This window comes from Bos taurus, chromosome 12 (assembly GCF_002263795.3).
Source record: "Bos taurus isolate L1 Dominette 01449 registration number 42190680 breed Hereford chromosome 12, ARS-UCD2.0, whole genome shotgun sequence".
In the NCBI taxonomy this organism is placed as follows: domain Eukaryota; kingdom Metazoa; phylum Chordata; class Mammalia; order Artiodactyla; family Bovidae; genus Bos; species Bos taurus.
In genome coordinates this window covers 24747590-24771591 of record NC_037339.1, presented here as the reverse complement: position 1 = coordinate 24771591, position 24002 = coordinate 24747590, and the positions used below count along the sequence as shown (strand labels likewise).

At 40.2% G+C, this 24002-nt stretch overlaps 1 protein-coding gene across 1 annotated transcript in view; it reads right to left on the bottom strand.

Annotated features, from left to right (window-relative positions):
* SMAD9 (SMAD family member 9) overlaps window positions 1-24002 on the bottom strand; it is a 66841-nt gene that overhangs the window by 27098 nt on the left and 15741 nt on the right. The window lies entirely within an intron of this gene.

Here is a 24002-nt window from a genome sequence, read left to right as displayed (position 1 = left end):
AGAAAAGGGTAAAGGTTGGGTGTAAGAGAGAAAATATTTTTCAGATGTTCTATACTTGAAAACACTTAGGATTTCCCTGGTGCTCCAGTGATTAAGAATCCACCTGTCAATGCAGGAGACATGGGTTCAATCCCTGCCCTGGGAAGATCCCACATGCCACAGGGCAAATCAGCCACAGGCCAAATCATGCACCACAGCTACTGAACCCATATGATAGCCTGAGAGCCACAGCTACAGAGCCTGTGAACTGCAACTACTGAAGCCCGAGTGCCCTAGAACCCACGCTCCACGGCAAAAGAAGCCTTCACAGTGAGGAAGCCTGCAGGCCACAAAGAGTAGCTTGGGCTCGATGCAATTAAGAAAGCCCGTGTGCAGCAACAAAGCCCCAGGACAGCCAGAAATTAATTAATTAAAAATAATAAAGGCAGATACCAAAAAAAAAAAAAAAAAGAAAACTCTTATTAGTCATCTTGACTCTTCCTTCTGTTTTATGCCCTATTCCAAGTCTTGGTAATTCTGCCTTCAAAACGTCTTTCAAGTTTGGGAGGTTTCTCTCCGTTTCTGCCAACATCTAAGCCTTGCCCCACCTGACCTCTCCCTTTGATCACTGCAACACTTCTGAAGGAGCTCCTCTCTTCCAATTCTAATCCATGGATAGAGGAGCCTGGCAGACTACAGTCCACCGGGTCGTAAAGAGCTGGACACAGCGGAGGGATTAACACAGTAATCTCACCACTCGTTTATGCTTCCAAACTACTTTATAGGATAGTGGTTCTCAAAATGTGACCCAAGGGCCCCTGGGAGTCCCAGAGTCCCCTTTAGGGGACTGTGAGAGCCTCTCTTTTCCAACTAAGACATCTGGGTGCCCTAAACTTTCCCCCATGTACTTGAACCCAAACAACAGATCACAACAGATTGTTTGCAGGAGCAGTTATGAGAATCCAAGTGTCATAGTCAACCAGGCATTAAGGAGACTTGCAAAAATACAAAACAATAACACTCTTCACTATTGGGGGGTAAAAGCTGATTTTTAAAAAATAAAAATGTTTATGTTATTCATAATATATAATGAGTTTATCATTGTCTTTAATAAGTCAGTAAACGTTCTAAGCTTTTCAGTCTTAATTCCTAAAATGGGGCAAAAAAAAAAAAAAAATGAGCCACATCAACAAAGGTTCTTTGGAGTTCTCAATAATTCTTAAAAGTAGAAAGGGGTCATAAGACCAGAACGTTCTAGAAGTTACACACAGTCACACACACAACACGCATACCATCACTTTTGTTATTCTCCCTTAAAATCAGCTGAACTTTTCTTTGCCTTCTCATCCCAAGGAGACATTCCTCCCCAGTTTTTCAACAGTCCCATTTAAATTTCCTGAGGTAGCTCTGCATTTTCTCTTCTGTGAAAAAATAGCTGGCTTAAACAAAACCCTCTGCTTCTTCCAGATTTTAGAAACCAGCTCCCTTGTTTCCCTTGTAAAATGGTTGCTGGTAGGATTTTGGAGAAAGCTGACTCATTTTAGCATCTTGGAATCAATCTAGTTCATCATCTCCAACAACTGCGCGTTTAATACGCATGAGACGTAATTTTCCCCTTTGCCTCCCTGGAGTTGCACCTTTCTGGGTTCAATTACATACACGTCTTTGGACAGAGGTGCTGTCACAACGCCTGCTCTTATGATGATCATCAGGCAGCTCTGTGAAGAAGGGTTATTGGTGGCTCAGACAGTAAAGAACCGGCCTGCCAATGCAGGAGACACGGGTTCAATCCCTGGGTCAGGAAGATCCCCTGGAGAAGGAAATGGCAACTCGCTCCAGTGTTCTTGCCTGGGAAATCCCATGGACAAATGAGCCTGGTGGGCTATTGTTCATGGGGTCTCAAAAGAGTAGGACATGACTTAGCAACTAAACAACAATAACAGAGCTGTGTGAAGAGGATGGCGGTCTGATTACACAAAAATGGGTGACATTCAATAAACATGAAGCAACACGTACTTCGCTTTATTCCTTGTGTAGACTTTAGTTAGCCCTGTATACAGAGAGAGGGTAAACTATGGTGAAAGGAGAGTTAAAGACTCCATAGCTGTTCTTTTTCTCCTGGCAGTTTGACTTACACTCAGTTTTATTTGGAAAGGTTGATTTTGTGGCTTAACAATCATGAATTTATAAAGTATAGTTAAGTCACTGTGTTCAAGCTCTGTTTACTTAATTGAGACAGGCTGCCTTAAAGCAATCGTTGAAGAGGATGAAGGGCTCTGAGGAGGAGAAGCAACATGACACAGAATAACCTGAACCTCAAAAGAGCTCTGAATTCTGCTTAGTTTTACACAGAATTTTTTATTAGTAAATCGTGGCATAACTCTTGAAGCTTAGGCCATCAGTAGAAAACAGCTGCTTATAAAGATGTTCAGTAGAGTTAAACTAAAAGACCCTTTAGAAAAACTTTTGCTCCAGGAAACAAATCACAGTTCTGCAAACCCAGGTTTGCTGCTATTGTTTTAACTGCTCCAATCTACTAATGGCCTGGGAAATCAATTTATTGGAACAAATTGCGTTTGTGGAAAAAAAAAAAAAACAGACCCTATTTCAGTGCAGCTAAGAAACAATAGGTATTATTTCATGTAAAAGCTTCATTTGGAGGTACGTGTTCCGTGTGTGTGTGTGTGTGTGTGTGTGTGTGTGTGTGTGTGTGTGTGTGTGTGTGTGTGTGCATGTGCGCCAAGTATCGAAGGTCACTTTGCAAAATTTGTTATTGTGGGTTACAGTAGAAAAATGTTTGAAAAGCATTACTCCTAAATGATACATTTCCTCAAGCCATGTCTGTGTGAGCTGTACCCTGATGAGTGACTTTCGGGGTCCACTGTCCCTCCTTGTCCCCTGGGGAAATTCCAACTAGTCAAGAATCTAGGGTCTGAGAACCCTGGTTCTGCAGTCTGATTTCACTGCCACATTTCAAATCTTTATGAGTCTCACCATGGCTCCAAAACTATGGTTTTATTGGCACAAGACACAGCTCCTGTTCCATCACACAGAGCCCTTGCCTTAGCGGGGAGGCCCCAAAGAATCAACTTTAGAATCTCTGAGTAACAAACGCCAAATTCATAATAGTGACCTCTGGATAGGGAAGGAAAAGAATACAAAATACCAAAAGGTTATAGTTAAGGAATTAAATTTAATATCTTGCAAAAACCTGTAAGGGAAAAGAATCTGGAAAAGAATATATAAAAATAGTTGTTGTTTAGTCACTAAGCTGGGTCTGACTCTGTGACCCCATGGATTGTAGCCTGCCAGGCTCTTCTGGCCATGGTGTTTCCCAGGCAAGAATACTGGCGTGGGCAGCCATTTCCTTCTCCAGGAGATCTTCCAGACATAGGGATCGAACCTTCGTCTCCTGAACTGGCAGGTGGATTCTTTACTGCTGAGCCATTGGGGAAGCCCATATGTACATGTATGTATGTATGTGTGTGTGTATACACACACAAACACACACACACACACACGTACATATACACTGCTGCTGCTGCTGCTAAGTCACTTCAGTCATATCCGACTCTGTGCGACCACAAAGACAGCAGCCCACCAGGCTCCCCCGTCCCTGGGATTCTCCAGGCAAGAACACTATAAGCTGCCATCTCCTTCTCTGATACATATACACATATATGTGTATAACCGAATCACTCTGCTATATACCTGAAACTAACACAACATTGTGAATCAAACTTTAATAAAAATTTTTAATAAAAACAAATTAAATTGAAAATACATAAATTTAGGTTCTGTTTAATGGCACCCCACTCAGTACTCTTGCCTGGAAAATCCCATGGATGGAGGAGCCTGGTGGCCTACAGTCCATGGGGTTGCTATGAGTTGGACACGACCGAGCGACTTCACTTTCACTTTTCACTTTCATGCAGTGGAGAAGGAAAGGACAACCCACTCCAGTGTTCTTGCCTGGAGAATCCCGGGGACGGGGGAGCCTGGTGGGCTGCCATCTATGGGGTCGCACAGAGTCAGACACGACTGAAGCGACTTAGCAGCAGCAGCAGCAGGTTCTGTTTAAGAAAAGTTAAGGTCTAATAAAGCTGATTGGTGGGTCCAAAGATGTTTAAAATATGATTCTCTACACTTGTTTGATGTATATATTTTTAATAGGAAAACTAAGTGCAAAAAAACATATTAAACTTGGACTCTCAGTAACACTAAGGCTTCAGGTTCCTGTCAATGTTAATAGTTCCCATTTGTCCAGGGGTGCAGTTTAGGGTTCCTAAAGGTTATCCCATTCTCATTCCTGTAATACTGTAGCCACTAGTAGAACAAAGGGTCCTCACTTATCTCCAGCTGGTCATCACTGACACCCACCGTGCAGGCCACCCCCACCCTGCCCAAGTCTGTCCAATAGCATCAATCTGACTCAAAACGGCTTTCTTCTGTCAGATAATTTAGGTTCGCATAGACTATATGCTCTAACCAAGAGCAAGCTCTAACCTCCTGAAAATACCACTGGTCAGACACATAATAATCTTAGTAATTAACACATAGCATCCCGGGGAGTCATTAAAAAACTGTCACACAAATAGGAGCCGGGGGGTGGGGGGCGTTACTAAAGCTTGTCCGTACTCCATTCCTATAAAGTACAAAGAAGAATGAAACAGAATAAACTATGAAGATGAATGTACAAGCAGGATTGATACACAAAAACAACCAGATGACATCTACAAAATATAACAAGAGCTACAGAAGAGAGGCAATAAGTGGCGTAGGAGGAAGAACCCTTGGCCCAACTCAGGGGGTTCTGGAAGGTTCCAAAGAAGATCTCTGAGCTGCACGAGGAAGGTTTTAAGTCACAGTTAAAAGATAACCTAGCTAGGCAGGTGAGGACAACTTTATAATAAGCTTTTTGTGGTTAAACTCTCACTTCTGTAAGGAAAGTGTAACCCTGCCATGGACCGACTGTGTGATCCTGAACTAGTCTTGCATTCTCTCCAGGGCCCCTCATTTCCTCATCTGTGGATCAAGAAGGGCTCAGCCTCATGGGGAGGGTCTGGGCGCTGGGTCCATGATCCCATGGCTGTGGTGTCACAAGCGATTACACAACCACCACACGTAATCCCCCACATGGCTTGTTTTTCTCCCACTTTAAAGTGAAACCGAACGATTTGTTTGTGCTAAAGGAATGGAAACACCACATTTCCACGACACGTTTCCAATAGCATGAAGAATATACTTCTTTGTCCACTGCACTTACTTTTACTGAGTGAAACAAGCCTTCCTCGATGCTAATGGCCACTTGCCTCTACACCTCTCTTCTGCCAAGCAATGAAGTATTTTGTGGCCATTATGCCAAGATATTACTACAACATTCATTTCAAATAGTATTTTGCACCTTTAAATATTTGTTCAAATTCTGTTTCAGGGGAGCGTAAGTATGAGTGCAAAGGGGAAACAGTACTTTTCTCTCAGCTGTTGGTGCTATGCTGCTACCACTGGGGAGTCTGAAAGTAAAGCTTTTCACCCATGAAGATATATCACATGGACCGGGGCAAAACAACTTCTCTCCATGGCTGTCAAACCGGTCCTTTTTATGACAAATGTCATCTACCAATTATAGCACAGTGCCCACTTTTCTCTCCAGCTTTCTGTTTCTTTCCAGCATTATTTTTATCAGCCCCAGGGAATAAGAGTGAAAACATACGCGTGGTGTGATTGGGTCTACCACCATTTTTGGCGCCTGCATCCGGGGGTTCATGGGGCCAGACATCCACAAACGCCATCTGTTGACCATTAGAGCTTTCCTTCTGTGGGTGGAAGGAAAAAAGCAGCAGGGCCATGCCTTCTCCGGTTCACTCGTGGTCCACTTCACGCACTCACAGCACAAAAACAGTACTGTACTCTCTTTTTCTGGCAACTGAGTTTTACAATAAACCCGAACTGAGTGAGCAAAACAACTTCTCATTTTCAAGTTTTTTAAATAAACAGAACCACTTAAAAGGAAACAGCACTATGGACAGCCAATAAACACAGGAAAAGATGCTCAATATCACTAATTATTAGAGAAAAGCAAATCAGAACTACAATGAGGTATCAACTCACACCAGTCAGAATGGACATCATCAAAAAATCTACAAAGGCTGGAGAGGATGTGGAGGAAAGGGAACTAACTCTCCTACACTGTTGGTAGGAATTAAACAGATCCAGCCATTATGGAGAACAGAATGTAGATTTCTTAAAAAAAAAAAAAAAAAACTAGGAATATATCTACCATATGACCCAGAAATTCCACTACTGGGAACATACCCTGAGGAAGCCACAATTCTAAAAGACCTATGTACCCGCAATGTTCACTGCAGCACTCTTTACAATAGCCAGGACACAGAAGCAACCTAGATGTATATCTATAGATAAATGGATAAGAAAGATGTGGTGTGATTCACAAAAATAAACTCAAAATGGATTAAAGATCTAAACGTAAGACCAGAAACTATAAAACTCCTAGAGGAGAACATAGGCAAAACACTCTCCGACATACATCACAGCAGGATCCTCTATGACCCACCTCCCAGAATATTGGAAATAAAAGCAAAAATAAACAAATGGGACCTAATTAACCTTAAAAGCTTCTGCACATCAAAGGCAACTATTAGCAAGGTGAAAAGACAGCCTTCAGAATGGGAGAAAATAATAGCAAATGAAGCAACCGACAAACAACTAACCTCAAAAATATACAAGCAACTCCTACAGCTCAACTCCAGAAAAATAAATGACCCAATCAAAAAATGGGCCAAAGAACTAAATAGACATTTCTCGAAAGAAGACATACAGATGGCTAACAAACACATGAAAAGATGCTCAACATCACTCATTATCAGAGAAATGCAAATCAAAACCACTATGAGGTACCACTTCACACCAATCAGAATGGCTGTGATCCAAAAGTCTACAAATAATAAATGCTGGAGAGGGTGTAGAGAAAAGGGAACCCTCTTACACTGTTGGTGGGAATGCAAACTAGTACAGCCACTATGGAGAACAGTGTGGAGATTCCTTAAAAAACTGGAAATAGAACTGCCTTATGATCCAGCAATCCCACTGCTGGGCATACACACTGAGGAAACCAGAAGGGAAAGAGACACGTGTACCCCAATGTTCATTGCAGCACTGTTTATAATAGCCAGCACATGGAAGCAACCTAGATGTCCATCAGCAGATGAATGGATAAGAAAGCTGTGGTACATATACACAATGGAGTATTACTCAGCCATTAAAAAGAATACATTTGAATCAGTTCTAATGAGGTGGATGAAACTGGAGCCTATTATACAGAGTGAAGTAAGCCAGAAGGAAAAACATAAATACAGTATACTAACGCATATATATGGAATTTAGAAAGATGGTAACAATAACCCGGTGTACGAGACAGCAAAAGAGACACTGATGTATAGAACAGTCTTATGGACTCTGTGGGAGAGGGAGAGGGAGAGGGTAGGAAGATTTGGGAGAATGGCATTGAAACATGTAAAATATCATGTAAGAAACGAGTTGCCAGTCCAGGTTCGATGCACGATACTGGATGCTTGGGGCTAGTGCACTGGGACGACCCAGAGGGATGGTATGGGGAGGGAGGAGGGAGGAGGGTTCAGGATGGGGAACACGTGTATACCTGTGGCGGATTCATTTTGATATTTGGCAAAACTAATACAATTATGTAAAATTTAAAAATAAAATAAAATTAGAAAAAAAAAAAAAGAAAGATGTGGTGTGTGGAATAATGAGTAATGGAATATTACTCAGCCATAAAAAGAATCAATTTGAGTCACCTCTAGTGAGGTGGATGAACCTAGAGCCTGTTATACAGAGTGAAGTAAGTCAGAAAGAGAAAAACAAATTTCATATATTAACGCATACATACAAAATCTAGAAAAACGGTACTGATGAACCTATTTGAGGGAAGGAATGGAGACGTAGATGTAGGAAACAGACCTGTGGACACAGCGGGGGAAGGAGAGAGTGGGATGAATGGACAAAGTAGCATCAATATAGACCCACTACCCACGTGTGAAACAGACAGCCGGTGAGAAGCTGCTCTGTAACACAGGCAGCGCACTGGTGCTCCCAGATGACAGAGGGGTGGAGTCAGGGAAGGAGAGGAAGGCTTAAGAGAGGGAGGGAACAGCTTTCCCTGGCAGCTAAGATGGTAAAGAGTTAGCCTGCAGTGCAGGAGACCTGGGTTCAATTCCTGGGTCGGGAAGATCCCCTGGAGAAGGGAATGGCAACCCACTCCAGTATTCCTGCCTGGAGAATTCCATGGACAGAGGAGCCTGGCGGGTTAAGACCAAGGGGTCACAACATGAATGAGCAACTAACATTTCACATGGCTGACTGCGTTGTTGTACAGCAGAAATCAACACAACGTTGTAAAGCAAATGTTCTCCAATTAAAAAATAAATTTAAAAAAAGGGGGTGGGAATAAAGCAGAACTAACCATGTGTACTCACCATGATTTAACTGTACATTATTCCACACTCAGATCTAATTTGGCTGGATAAAAGTGTGGGAGAAATGAGACTTTAAGTTGTTAGTTTAAACTGAACTTCTGTTACCAGTTACTCAATCTTATTTCCACTTACTTGGCCTCACTGGAAGATCCAACTGGTGAATTCAATCCTGAAGAAGATAAAATTCAAAAATTACTGCTTAAGGTGGATACCTTGGTTGTCTGCTCTGGAGCATATGGAACCACTGAACAGTCCCTCAAGGGCACTGCTTCTTGGTCAACCCAGACAAGAAAAGTCTCCATCACCAACCAGGCTCTGCAAGGGCCACTCTGGAAACATCCAGGACAGAACACTGTTATTTCATTATTTGTTTTGTTTTTTAATTTCTCAACCTCATCAATTTTTAGGGGTTTTGAAGAAGCCTCATTTTATTTTCTAAAAATTGAGGTATAATTGCTTTACAATTGTTGTGTCCATTTCTGCTGTACAATGAAGTGAGTCAGCTAAATGTATGCATATATCCCCTCCCTCTTGGACCTCCCTCCCATCCCCACCATCCTACCCATCCAGGTCATCACAGAGTACTGAGTAACCTTGTCAATTCTGATCCTCTGATCCATAGCCAGCATGAAGTACAGCTTGGTATCCCCTCCATAGAACAGTTTACTATAGAAATTTAGAATCTGAACACACTTTCCAAAAGAACATTTAACCCCCTTAAAGGAACAGACTTTTTCTTGACTACTTCTCTATCACTCTTTCGTATATCAGTAATTAATATGGCTTTGAAAGGTAAAAAGAGACCCCAAAGAACATCTATCTAGAAAATAGTTGGCTGTTATTATTACTATTATCACATATATATCATGTCATATTATTGAAGAGAAACCAGACTTAAAACACACACATACACAAATACACAGACGTATTCAGATCAGTCCTCACTTAAACTAGCCTGTCATCCCTACATGCTCCAAATGAATGGCAGTCACAGGTTTGTCTTGTAAGGTATAAGTAACTACCTCATACACATACCAGTTTAATATCATTGGATAAACATGCCAGTTGGTGGATAAATATGGAAACGGTGTCATGATTTCACACTCTGGTAAAGACGTTTTTCTAACAACATTCAAAGACTTCCTACACGTCTATGAGAGGGAAGTTTCCATTCACCAGTCCCTTAGTGAGCATCCTGAGCCACGGGTAGAATACCTCCTGCCCAGAGTGTCAAGGGAAGTTGACAGACATGCATCGTTGTAACAAGGGCTCCCATGGTGGGATTTCAGGGCACCTCTGAAGGGCATCCCTGGTGTCTCTGCAGTAAAGAACCTGCCTGCCAATGCAGGAGATAAGGGTTTGATCTCTAGGTCGGGAAGATCCCCTGGAAAAGGAAATGGCAACCCACTCCAGTATTCTTGCGGGGAAATCCCATGGACAGAGGAGCCTGATGGGCTACAGTCCACGGGGTTGGAAAGAGTCAGTCATGACTTAGTGACTAAACAATAACAATAATGGACCTCTGAGGAGCCTCCAGGTGGCTCAGTGGTAAACAACTCACCTACCAATGCAGGAGACACGGGTTCGATCCCTGGGTCGGGAAGATCCCCTGGAGAAGAAAATAGCAACCCACTCCAGTATTTTTGCCTGGGAAGTTTGATGAATGGAGAAGCCTGGTAGGCTACAGTCCATGGGGTCTCAAAAGAATCAGACGTGACTGAGTGACTAAGCAATAACAACAATGGGTCTCAACTATCGGCTCTTACTGGGAGATATATGGATTTTTCAAGGCAATCAATCCATAGGTAATTTTCTTCAAAGTCTTAAAAGAACTTGTGACCACCAAAAGATTTTATTAAAAAAAAAAACAGACCCATTGAATTAGAAGAAAGAGGAGAAGGAGAAAGTATGAGAGAGAAGGGGAAAAAGCTGAAGAGACTAAATAGCTGACTATTCAAACTAAATTAGGTGGTGGTGGCAGAGGCATGGGGGACAGTCTTTAAAAAGACTAAAGGAAGAGGATTCTAAGAAGATGGCAGAGTATGAAGCACCAAGAAACTGTCTCCCCACCCAGACAACTATTACACTAGCAGAATCTGTCTCGTAATTATTTCGGAACTCTGGTCAATTCAAGGCTTGCAACTGCAGGTGAAGTCAGTCAAAAGCTATGGTTTTTCCAGTAGTCCTGTATGGATGCAAGAGTTGGACTATAAAGAAGGCTGAGCCCTGAAGAACTGATGCTTTCAAACTGTGGTGCTGGAGAAGACTCTAGAGTCCTTTGGACAGAAAGGAGACCAAACCAGTTAATACTAAAGAAAATCAACACTGAATAGTTACTGGAAAGGACTAACGCTGAAAATGAAGCTCCAATACTTTGGCCACGAGATGCAAAGAACCAGCTCATTGGAAAAGACCCTGAAGCTGGGAAAGATTGAGGGCAAGAGGAGAAGGGGATGACAGAGGATGAGATGGTTGGATGGCATCATTGACTCAACGGACATGAGTTTGAGCAAACTCCAGGAGATAGTGAAGGACAGGGAAGCCTGGCGTGCTGCAGTCCATGGGGTCCCAAGAGTCGGACAGACTGAGTGACTGAACAACAACAACTCACAGGACCAAATAGGGTTGCAACAAAGTAGACTTTGTGTTATTCAGAGCCTAGTCTTAATTTAGACCCAATTCTAACATGCTTTACTGTTATGTATTAGAATGCTTTGACTAAAATTTCATATAGGCACAATGTATATTGCATATTACTGAGAGTGCAATTCTTTATTTCCTCTCTTCTATATTTGTAACTCTTGGTGTGTTTATAAAACATTCCACATTCTTAAGTAAAGTAGAATCCAGGTCAACTATTTCAACGTGGATGATTTATTACTTACAAATTGAAGATCCTTAGAAATCTATTTTTACTTAACTGTTTATAAACTGGTGAATAACTATTGCCCTTTAAAAAAAGTCAAACTTTCTGTACCTTAGCAACCTCAAAAAGAATAAACAAGACCTTACACAACACAAGGCATCTTAAAGGGGCCCTTACTCCAGGCAGTTCTGATCTACGAAAATTTGGGTTTGATGCAAATATAAATTTGGGAGATTCCTTTTCTTACAAGACGAATCATACTAAATGTAAAATTATGATGCAATGGACAAAAATCTGATTCACATACAGCTTTTTCAGGAAAAATATCCTTTCAGTCAATAAATACTTACCAAGTTGTCTATGTTGCAGTTCCTTGAATGAACTGTTAAACTTTACTTTTGTAAGTATATCTGATAGTAACAATCTAGACACCTTAGTAAAATTAAGAGATCTCACATTACATTGCTACTTTTAAAATGCAAGTCTAACTTTAAAAATGTATTCTGGCCATCTCATCATCAGAACACTTTGGTTAGGCACTAAAGAACACCATTGTTAGCAAACTGCAGAACAAATCAAATTAGCTTTGGGGAGGCTTTATCTTCTAAATACTTCGCCCATCAAAACACCAAACATCTTTAAAACTTCAAGAATTTTACAACTGTGCCAGCTTTTTGGGTAAGCAATATGGTATTATTTTACTGATGCAGTTAATAAACCACTTTTAAAAAATGTTCCCAGTGTATCCTTCAGAAAACTCTGTTATTCTATCAGATGATATCCATGTAGAATAGCTTAGTTGAAACTCAGAAAACAGATATTTCCCTTTTTCTAAATAGATGTTTTGAAATTGTTTTTGTAGGTAAGGAAGTATATTTCTACCTTCTCATTGTTATAAAGTCACCCCAGGACACCCCGGATCTCATTCATTTTTTAACCCTGATGAGTGTTTAGGAATAGAAATCCAAAACATGCATCCTCTTTTTCTCCCTCCCTCCCTCCCTCTTTTATTGTTTCTCAATAAACGCAGTTTGGCCCAAATACGGGGGATGCGGTGCGGTGAAACAGCAGGAACAATGCATGACAGCCACACCACGCACAGCACAGAGACATGGTTCTCCAAAACTTTCCCTATTTTTCATTCAGAAGGTTTCATATGTCAACACACAAGTAACGTGCAAGGAGCTTAATCGAAAAAAGATTTTTAAGTTCATTTCCAAAACTCCAGCCTGTAATTACGGTAAACACACAAGTCACCTTCCCCTTTTCCTCTTCCCACTCTGTTCCTCCGAGAAACGCAAATCAACACAATGAATGGCCCTTTGCCCTGTAGGACCAAAAGCAACTTACTACCCTCCCTTGTGCTTAGGTGCATTGCTAGAAGTAGGGATTATTTCCCAAAAGCCCTCTAAAATATATGCTGTGAAGCCATCCTGAAATAATTCTCAACATTTTCTTTCTCTCTTCCTTCCTTCCTTCCTATGAGGTACAGGTGACTTACGATACTATATTAGTTTCAGGTGTGCAATAATGATCCAATATTTTTATAGATTATACACCATACAAAGTTGTTATAATACCACTGACTACATTCCCTGTGCTGTACATTATATCCATGTGATTTATTTATTTTATGAATGGTAGGTAGTTTGTACATTTTCATTCATTCTTTGAATCAGTCAACACATCTTTATTGAGTCTCTACTGTGTGATGGGTGCTGTGCTGTGCTAAAACCATATACAGCTTCCCAGATTTAAAGTCTTCTTTACCTAAGGAATTAAAAGAATCTAAGTCAGGAAACCATCCCATTAAACTATTTCAAAATATTTAGAGTCTTAAAAATACAAGGAGGGGAAGGGGATATTTTTGGCTTTGCCAAATGGTTTATGGGAAGGTTTTGCTTTATTTTTGTTTTAAACATAGGTGACAAAAGAGTGATTTTATCATAGAGAGTCTAAAGCTCTGGGTCAGCCCAGAAGCAGTCTATTTGCTTCAGTGAACCAGGGCCAGGGAGACCCACCATCTGTAACTGGCACCCCTGGGGCAGTTTCCCTATTGCAAGACCTGTGGATGGACCGTGAGGCGTGAACTTGAACTGCTCCAACCTGTTACATTTTCCTCCAGGTGGAATCTCTGAAAAGGTAGCTATGATGTAACTGAGGAAACGACACCACTTCCATGGCGGTGGTGTAACAATGTTAGGAGTCCTAACAGTTCTGCGTTGTCAATTTCTCCTTCCACTCCATCGGGCATCTGTAAACTGCTACTGCCCCACCTTGCAAGCAAGGGCTTCTTTAAGTCTACAGCTTGGATCCTCGCCAATGAGGAAGAATTCCAGAAATTAAAAACAAAACAAAAAATGGAATCTGTGCTGGAGTCAAAGTGAGCTCACCCACTGTAACGAGCCCTGTTCATTTTCAAGCTAGAAAAACTCACACCCAGAAGAATGAGAAGGTGCAAAGCAGTGCTGGGAAAGATTCTGTCAATGATGATGACAGTATCACTGCAATGTACACAACATGGCATTATTGGGTGATTAGGCTTAACTGGACCACTGACTTGAAAGATTAAACTGGAGGAAGTTTACCTCCTGTTGGGGTCACCTAGTCCAGACAGACATAAGGAAGGTGCCTTACAGGATGACAGGTGATGGCCCATTAACCAAGAGGATAGCTGTGAATAATGAAGTCAATCACTGTGCAGAGCAAAAATTCTCCGTTTGTAGATTCAGTCACTGAATCTAGACTAATAAGTAGATTTTTATGTGCCAAGGAGTCATGAAACACAGCAGGAGCCAAGGGAAAGTGCCCCGACGAAAAGAGGCACTCCCCTGGCAAGTGTAAAAACAGCAGGAAAGACATTCTCAACCTTACAAGTGATGACAAGACCCACAAACTAGCTAAACTAGGTTCTTAATAGAAGCCTTAGATGTCAGGTTGGTTCTACAAAAGGACACATTTTGACATAATCAACCGAAACTTCTCATCAAACAGCCTGCTTTATTCTCATCAAACAGCCTGCTTTTATTTCACTGAGCCTCTGAGCTTTAAACTGATATCAAAACTACCGATAAAAATTCATCTTTTTCAAATGAAGCGTGTCATACTATATCAAGGACAACGTATCTGTTTTCTCAGTCAGTTAAACTGTTACTTAGCAGATAATATCTCAGGGATGCTGAACCTTAAAATAATCAAGCACTGAGACCACAACTGAGAGAGATTACTGTTTGCATACTTGAGCAGCAAAGCAAATAGAGTAACAGCAAGATGTACTTTCAAGCAAAGAATATGTGAAGCATTTGCCAAGCAAGATCTCAAAAAGAATACAGAACAACTCAGTGTAGTTCAGTCTTCTAGAAGTTCTGGCACTTTATTTGGCTAGAAATTTTTAGTCATAAGATTAGAACATAAGTCAAAATTCTTAACATGTTCTCACTTGTTCATTAAGTTAATAGACTTCTTGTTGAAAACCTAATTTTGTTTGAAATACCAAGTGTTGATAAGAATGTGATTAACACGTTAACTGGCTGTACCCTAATACAAAATAAAAAGTTAAAAAAGAAACGTGATTAACAAAAATTGATAGGAATAGGCTGATCAGCACTTTGGGAACAATTTGCTATCATCTTGTGAAGCTGAAAGCTGCATATCTTTAGACCTAGCAACTCCACAACCTGGTATATGTCCTAGACTAGTTTTCAAACCTCAGATAGAAATGGTTAATAAAATCAGTTCACTGGATTTCTATCAGGATTCTAAAAAAATATACTGGATTTTTATCAGAACCATTGCTCAGAGTATGCTATGCTATGCTAAGTCACTTCAGTCGTGTCCGACTCTGTGCGACCCCATAGACGGCAGCCCACCAGGCTCCCCCGTCCCCGGGATTCTCCAGGCAAGAACACTGGAGTGGGTTGCCATTTCCTCCTCCAATGCATGAAAGTGAAAAGTGAAAGTGAAGTCACTGAGTCGTGTCCGACTCAGCGACCCCATGGACTGCAGCCTACCAGGCTCCTCCATCCATGGGATTTTCCAGGCAAGAGTACTGGAGTGGGGTGCCATTGCCTTCTCCGTTGCTCAGAGTAGGGAAAAATATTATATCTAGAAGTTTGAAGTGATAGTTAGGTACACAAATACACAGAGAGAAGTAAGAGAGAGACAGAGCTATTTGTATTTCCTATTGAGTTATAGTGAAAACCATTTGGGAGGCACCACTCTAAGTAACGGCCTTTCCAGGTGGTGCTAGTGGTAAAGAATCTACCTGCCAATGCAGGAGACATGAGATGCAGGTTCGATCCCTGGGTCAGGAAGATCCCCTGGAGGAGGGCATGGCAACCCACTCCAGTATTCTTGCCTGGAGAATCCCAGGGACAGGGAAGGCTGGCAGGCTACAGTCTGTGGGGTTGCAAAGAGTTGGAAACGACTGAAGCGATGTAGCACACACGCAGCACGCACGTCCTAAGTGACACTATTGCATATACTGTAACATTTATAGTAGCACTATTCAGGATAGCACCAATCTGGAAACAACCCATCCATCAGCTAGGGAATGAACAGATAAACAATGGAATAATCTCACAGTGAAATATCATATAGTCATCAAAATATACTAACTATACTGACAAAGATTAATCTTCCATGTTAAATGGAAAAACAAATTAGACCCTAAAAGACTACACGGAGGGTTAAACCATTTTTATAAAGTTGAAAAACAAATGAACAAAATTAAATATCATGGAGATACACACATGTTGTCGATCTGTATTTTAAACATCAAAGCAGTGAAAACACAACACTCACGATACTCATACTTGAGGCAGCGGACCAGCACAAGGATTTCCCGTCTGCTCTGCCTTGCCCTGCCCTGTGTCTCCTCCTCCCTTCTCTCTTCCTTCCTTTTGATTTTAATTAAGATAGGGCATTTTGATTTTAAAAACACTTTACGTTCATGAAAAAGAAAAACAAAAACAAACAACAACCTAAAAACACACACAAAGAAATTTCCTAAAAAGAAAACCCCAAAAACCCTTGCTCAATCACAGAGAAATGCTGATCACTTGCAAACATTTTTAAGAATTTAAAAATCTTTGTTCTAAATATATTTTAAAATAGGATTAGTTCACAAGATATGTCTTATATTTTGCCTATTTCAATGAATGAAATATTGTAAGCATTTTCATGTTGGTAAATATTTTGTTTTTAAAGTTTTGTGATAGAGTAATACTAAGCTTTCAATTTTAATTCTAAGTTGCATGTTTATTTCACTTACAATACTTTCTTGTTCCATAGTTTGAAGTAAAAGAGGAAAAAAACAGATTTTGAGCACTCCTTGTACAGATTTTTACAGCTGGTTGTCAACAGTTTCAGAGTAATTGCTAAAACGAAAGCAAAATAAACCCAGAGGCATTTTATTTCTAGTCATACATAAACAAGTCAAGGCACTTTACAGCTCTAATTACATAAGTTCCTCATTAAGATATTATTCTTACAAAAGTTAAAACATGGACAAGGTTAAATTTCATTTGGTCATCAACTACAATTTCCAAATCCTCATGCCCTTCCTGGTATAACTACTATTACCCCTTTGGGCTTATTTTTTAATATTTTCCTCTGCATGTGCACATATAGACAGATCCTCACAAAAAAAAATACAGTATTCGTTTTAATTTTTAAAAACATTTAATCATTCTGCAATTTAAGGGTCTTTTCTATGTTGTTGTTCTTGTTTAGTCACTAAGGCGTGTTTGACTCTGCGACCCCATGGACTGCAGCCTGCTGGTCTCCTCTGTCCATGGAATTTCCCAGACAAGAATATTGGAGTGGGTTGCCATCACCCTCTCCAGGGGCTGTTCCCTACCCAGGGACCGAAGCCACGTCTCCTGCATTGGCAGGTGGACTCTTTACCTTTGAACCACCAGGGAAGCCCATTTTCTATGTGAGCATTATGTAAATCTACTTCATTCTTTTAAACTGCTGCATACAGTATTCCATATTACGACAAAGCCTTTTCCTGTTTAGGTTCAACTTCCCATTCAAAAAAATCTACGACAGTGTGGGAAATCTAAAATATATTCATGTTTATCTGCTCAAAAACTGGCATCAACTTAAAGAATGTGGTGTATCTTGAGAGGACGTGAAGTGTTGTCTCACTGTGGTTTGATTGGCATTTCCCTAACAATTAATGATGCTGAGCATCTTTTCACATGCTTGATAGCCATCTATATATCTTCTCTGGGGAAAAGACTGCTCACGGCCTTTGCCCATTTTTTTTTTAATTTAATTTTATTTTTTAACTTTACAATATTGTATTGGTTTTGCCATATATCGAAAGGAATCCACCACAGGTATACGTGTGTTCCCCATCCTGAACCCTCCTCCCTCCTCCCCACCATGCCATCCCTCTGGGTCGTCCCAGTGCACCAGCCCCAAGCATCCAGTATCGTGCATCGAACCTGGACTGGCGACTCGTTTCATACATGATATTATACATATTTCAATGCCATTCTCCCAAATCATCCCACCCTCTCCCTCTCCCACAGAGTCCAAAAGACTGTTCTATACATCAGTGTCTCTTTTGCTGTCTCATATACAGGGTTATTGTTACCATCTTTCTAAATTCCATATATATGCATTAGTATACTGTACTGGTGTTTTTCTTTCTGGCTTACTTCACTCTGTATAATAGGCTCCAGTTTCATCCACCTCATTAGAACTGATTCAAATGTATTCTTTTTAATGGCTGAGTAACACTCCATTGTGTATATGTACCATAGCTTTCTTTTTTTTTTTTTTCCTCTAATTTTATTTTATTTTTAAACTTTACATAATTGTATTAGTTTTGCCAAATATCAAAATGAATCCGCCACAGGTATACATGTGTTCCCCATCCCGAACCCTCCTCCCTCCTCCCTCCCCATACCATCCCTCTGGGCCGTCCCAGTGCACCAGCCCCAAGCATCCAGCATCATGCATCGAATCTGGACTGGCAACTCGTTTCCTACATGATATTTTACATGTTTCATTGCCATTCTCCCAAATCTTCCCACCCTCTCCCTCTCCCACAGAGTCCATAAGACTGTTCTATACATCAGTGTCTCTTTTGCTGTCTCGTACACCGGGTTATTGTTACCATCTTTCTAAATTCCATATATATGCGTTAGTATACTGTATTTATGTTTTTCCTTCTGGCTTACTTCACTCTGTATAATAGGCTCCAGTTTCATCCACCTCATTAGAACTGATTCAAATGTATTCTTTTTAATGGCTGAGTAATACTCCATTGTGTATATGTACCACAGCTTTCTTATCCATTCATCTGCTGATGGACATCTAGGTTGCTTCCATGTCCTGGCTATTATAAACAGTGCTGCAATGAACATTGGGGTACACGTTGTCTCTTTCAATTCTGGTTTCCTTGGTGTGTATGCCCAGCAGTGGGATTGCTGGATCATAAGGCAGTTCTATTTCCAGTTTTTTAAGGAATCTCCACACTATTCTCCATAGTGGCTGTACTAGTTTGCATTCCCACCAACAGTGTAAGAGGGTTCCCTTTTCTCCACACCCTCTCCAGCACTTATTGCTTGTAGACTTTTGCCCATTTTAAAACTGCACTGTGAGTCTTTTTGTGTAGCCCTGTAAGAATTCTTTATATAACCTGGATATACAGATATCAAGATTACATGATATGCAAATATTTCTCCCTTTATGTATATTGTCTTCTTACTTTCATGATAATGCTCTTTGACGCACAGTTTTTTATTTTGATGACATCCCCTTCATTTACTTTTTCTTTTATTACTTGTGCTTCTGGTGTCCTATCTAAGAACTTGTTGCCAAATTCAAGGTCATAATTATTTACCCTTACATTTTTTTCCTAAGAGTTTTGTGGTGTTAGCTTTTTAATTTGGGTCTTTGATCATTTTCAGTTAATTCTGTGTAGTGTGGGACAGGAGTCTAACTTCATTCTTTTGCATGTGTATACCCAGTTATCTCAGCACCATTTGTTGAAGAGATTATTCTTTCCCCATGGAGTGGTCTGTTAACACCGTTGTCAAAAACTCAGCCAGCCATAAATCCACAGACGGTTGGTTTTATTTCAGGGCTTTCAATTTCTATTCCATTGTTCTAACTATCCTTATGCTAATACCACACTATTTTGATTTCTGTAGCTTTGTAATAAGTTTGAAACTGGGAAGTGTGAGTCCTCCAACTTTGCTGACCTCTTTCAAGATTGTTTTGTATATTATTGATTTTTATTGTTTATTGTCTCACTTCTCCCACCACGACGCAGGCTATACTAGGATGTGGATTTTTGTCCATTTTGTTCCCAACTGTACCCCTACTCCTAGAATGGGGCTTAGCATGTAGCAGGTGCTAGATGCTGCTGCTAAGTCCCTTCAGTTGTATCTGACTCCCTGCTACCCCATGGACTGTAGCCCACCAGGGCTCCTTTGTCCGTGGGATTCTCCAGGCAAGGATACTGGAGTGGGTTGCCATGCCCTTCTCCAGGGGATCTTCCCCACCCAGGAATCGAACCCAGGTTTTCTTCAATGCAGGCAGATTCTTTGCCACTGAGCCACCAGGGAAGCCCATCGCAGGTGCTTAATATGTGCTAAATGGATGACTGCGGTCTTGAGAAGACAGAATCATCCACAGCTCAGAGAAAATGCTGGGGGTGTGAGGAGAGAGGAAGAAAATATGGTTGAACAAGCCCTGTCAGACTTGAGACGGCAGGAAGGTGGGTGGTTGAAGCTTGGGATGCAGTGACGAGGAACCCCTTCAAAACCATACTGCCAGGGCTCGCAAGGAGCTGCAGCCATCGTGGTGCATGTGTCGGTCTTTGGTAATTCAAATGTACTAAAGCTAAAAATCATTTTGTTACTATCACATTAACATTTTATATTTTTCAAAAACAAGACATCAGATAAGATGAAGTAGAATAACCATGAATTGCTCTCTCTGAACTGAGAGGAAAAAGAGCTTTTGCATCTTATCTCAGCTGTCTCCATAGCTTTTAGTGTACATAAATAATTATTTTTGATAAGTTAATGTAATTTTACAATCATATCGGAAAACATACACCGCAATGCAAAAGGACCGTATTGACCTTTAAAAAAAATTCTGAACAAAATCTTTAGTAAACACATTTATCACATTTAGTTAAATTAAATAAGTGGGCAGTGACATCAGCAAGTCTGAACACTATTGTGACTAATGGGACAGAAGCCAGTGAAGAAAAAGCAGAGCTGGAATATGTGGTGCAGTTTAAGATAAACGCTTTGGCAATTTTCTTTGATGCTCATTGCTTCCTTTTGCTGTGTAAAATTTTTTAAATGTAAATAATTAAGGAAGTATGAAGAGCCACCACTACTGTTGAATATATATTATGTAAATTGCCACTGAATAATTGCATCTTTCCTACCTAACAGCAAATACTGCTGCTATGAGATGAAGCAACATACTGCCATTCTAAAAAATTAAGCCATACGGCCCCATCTGTTTCCAGGTTCCAAGACAGCACACCTACCAGTTAATAAAGAACCTATTAACCAGAGGATGCAAACATGCCTCTTATTTAACTTTTTCAAAATCAACAAGGTGTTGTTGATATAATTTGGCAGTGTATCTGATTTATGAAGGGAGTGAGATACACACCTCTTTATCTGTTAATGATTTAAAACAATATGTGAAGTATATAAACTGTCACTAAAATGGCACAGCTCTGGGATTTGCCAGGTGCTAATTGCTCTATTCAAAGCCTCAGAGAAAGTGTACAATTGCCCTGGGCAGTCATCCCAGGTTTAATTATGTTCCGGGAGCTTTATTCCCTGGACAGAGGTAACAGTCTGGAGAGAGCTTTGCGTCCACTTGGTCTTCAATTTAGCGACTGAAAGACCACAGGCAATTCACTGCCTCATTTGCAAAACCCACTCCAGGAGGCAATACTGTTGTTCATCCCTCAAATTCAGCCCACGTGACTTCCCTGAGAGAATTCTCTTCTCAGTTGCTTGTGCACATTAGTATTTTCACTTGGGATTGTAATGTATTTGTTCATCTGTCTCTCTATTAAAGAAGTCTTTTAAGGACAGCAACTATCTTCTTGTTCTCTGTAGTTCCAATCCCTTGCATAAAATCTGCATTGAATACACACTTTATTAGTATTTGTGTTAAACGACTGTGTCACCTAGTGCTGGCACCTGGGAAATAGTAGCTGCTTAATAAATATTAATTACTGGAAATTTTTTTTTTTTGGAAATTTTGTTTACTAAAAATTCCATTTGTTTTCCTCTTTTTATCACATCCTGCTGTTAGAACTCAACTCAGGCTCTTACTACCCTAGACTAGTAGTTCTCAAGGAGGGGGTGGGGGAATTTTGCCACCACAGGACATCTGGAAATATCTGGAGGCATTTCTGGTTGTCATGACCAGACAGGAGGGAGCAGGTGCCACGGGCATCTAGTAGGTAGAGGCCAAGGGTGATCTAAACATCCTATAAGCAGAGGACGGCACCCCATAAACAAAGAATTATTCAAGCCCAAAAGGCAGTAGAGAGAAGGCCGAGAAATGCTGACCTAGACTTTCATTTCTTGACATTGACTCCTGATCATTCTACTCTATTCCTACCCCTTTCTCTCCTCTGTTCTTCCAAAAATATCCCTTTTTTTTCTAATTGAAGTATAACTGAAATATAACATTATATTAGTTTTGGGAGAGCAATATAATGATTTTGTATTTGTCCATATTGCAAAATAATCAACACAGTAAGTCTAGTTACCATATAGTCATATAATTTTTTTCATGCGATGAAAGCTTGAACTCTCTTAGCAACTTGCAAATATGTAGTAAAATACAGTATGATCATGTGTCACCATGCCATACATCACATCTCATGACATTTAGTTTATAACTTATACCTTTGACCTCCTTCACCTATTTTGCCCCTCACCCCACTTCTGGCAACCATCAATCTGTTCTCTGTATCTATGAGCTTGCCTTTTTGTTTTGGGTTTGTTTGTTTTTTCCTTTGATTCCTCATATAAGTAAGACTAAAACTATTGTCCTTATCCTGTTCAAAAGGTCTTACATATTTAAAAAATCTTTATTTTTCAATTAAGAGTTTTGCTGGATTTTCAATAACTTGGTTTAAAATAATTGTCAACATATAATTATGTCAAAAGCAGAACCAGAACCAAGTTTTTGAAATTCTTATTTCTAATGCACCTACTTGACAGCTCTCTTGCTTCAGATGAAAGCTTTTGAGAACACTGAGGGGGAAAAAAACAGACTTAGGGGGTGGCAGCTAGTTTTTCTTCAGTGATCCAAATTTCTAGAGCTACAAAGACCAAATGGCCCTTCAAATTTCATTTGCAGGACAAATGCTGTGTCACTGAATGTCAATCACACCTCAGACTGTTATCTCGCATACTTGCCAGAAACTAATTATGATTCATTTGAAGTTAAGATCTAAGACTAGTGGGTTTTAGAAACAAAGAATTTTTTAAAATATCTGATTTCTGTTACTTCTATGACTGTATGTTATGAAACTCCACAGAATTTTAAATATGAAAAGTATATACACAATAGGGAGAAGTTACATATATGTAGTTCTTTAGACTCTTTCCATTAAAAATCATGTTCCATGAAAATCATATATCTGATTAGGAATTCATATCCAGAATATATAAAGAACACAACAATAAAAAACCAAACAACTTAATTCAAAGTGGGAAAAGCACTCAAATATTTTCTTTCTCCAAAGAAAATATAGAAGTGGCCAATAAGGTGCTACTTAATGAGCACCACGATAAGATGCTCAACATCATTCGTCATTAAGGAAACTCAAATCTAAACCACAATGAGATAGCACTTCATACCCTTTAGGATAGACATTACCAACAAAACAGAAACTAACAGGCATTAGCAAGAATGTGAAAAAAATAGAAACTTCGTGCACTGTTGATGGGAATGGAAAATGGCTCAGCTGCTACGGAAAACAGTTGGCAGCTCCTCAAAAATTAAACGTAGAGTTACCATATGAGCCAGTAATTGCAATCCAGGTACATACACAAAGGAACTGAAAACAGGTACTGAGACACGTATTGGTACTCAAACTATTGCTTGTAGCAGCATTATTAACAGTATTCAAAAGGTGGAAAGAACCTAAGTGTCCATCAACAGATGAATGGACAAACTGTGGTATATGTGTGTGTGTGTGTGTGTGTGTGTGTGTATGATGGAATATTCGACCTTTAAAAGGAAGGGAATTCTGACATACACGACAACATGAATGAAACTTACAGATGTTATGCTAATGAAATGAGCCAGGCACAAAAAGTAAATTTTGTGATTCCACTTACACGAGGTAAATAAAATAGGCAAGCTCGCAGAAGTTACAAGGACTAAGAGGAAGGGGAAAGGGGAGTTTCTGTTTAATGGGAAGAGTACTAAATAAACTCCAGTTTGGAAGGATGGCAAAGTCCTGGAGATGGAGAGTGGTGGTGACGGCACAATGTAGACGCACTTAACGCCACTAAACTGCATACTTAGAAATGGTCAGAATAGTCAATTTTATGTATATTTTATCAGAAGAAAAATCTTACTCAAAATGTTATGACAGTTTGCTTCATCACTACCTTCAAGGG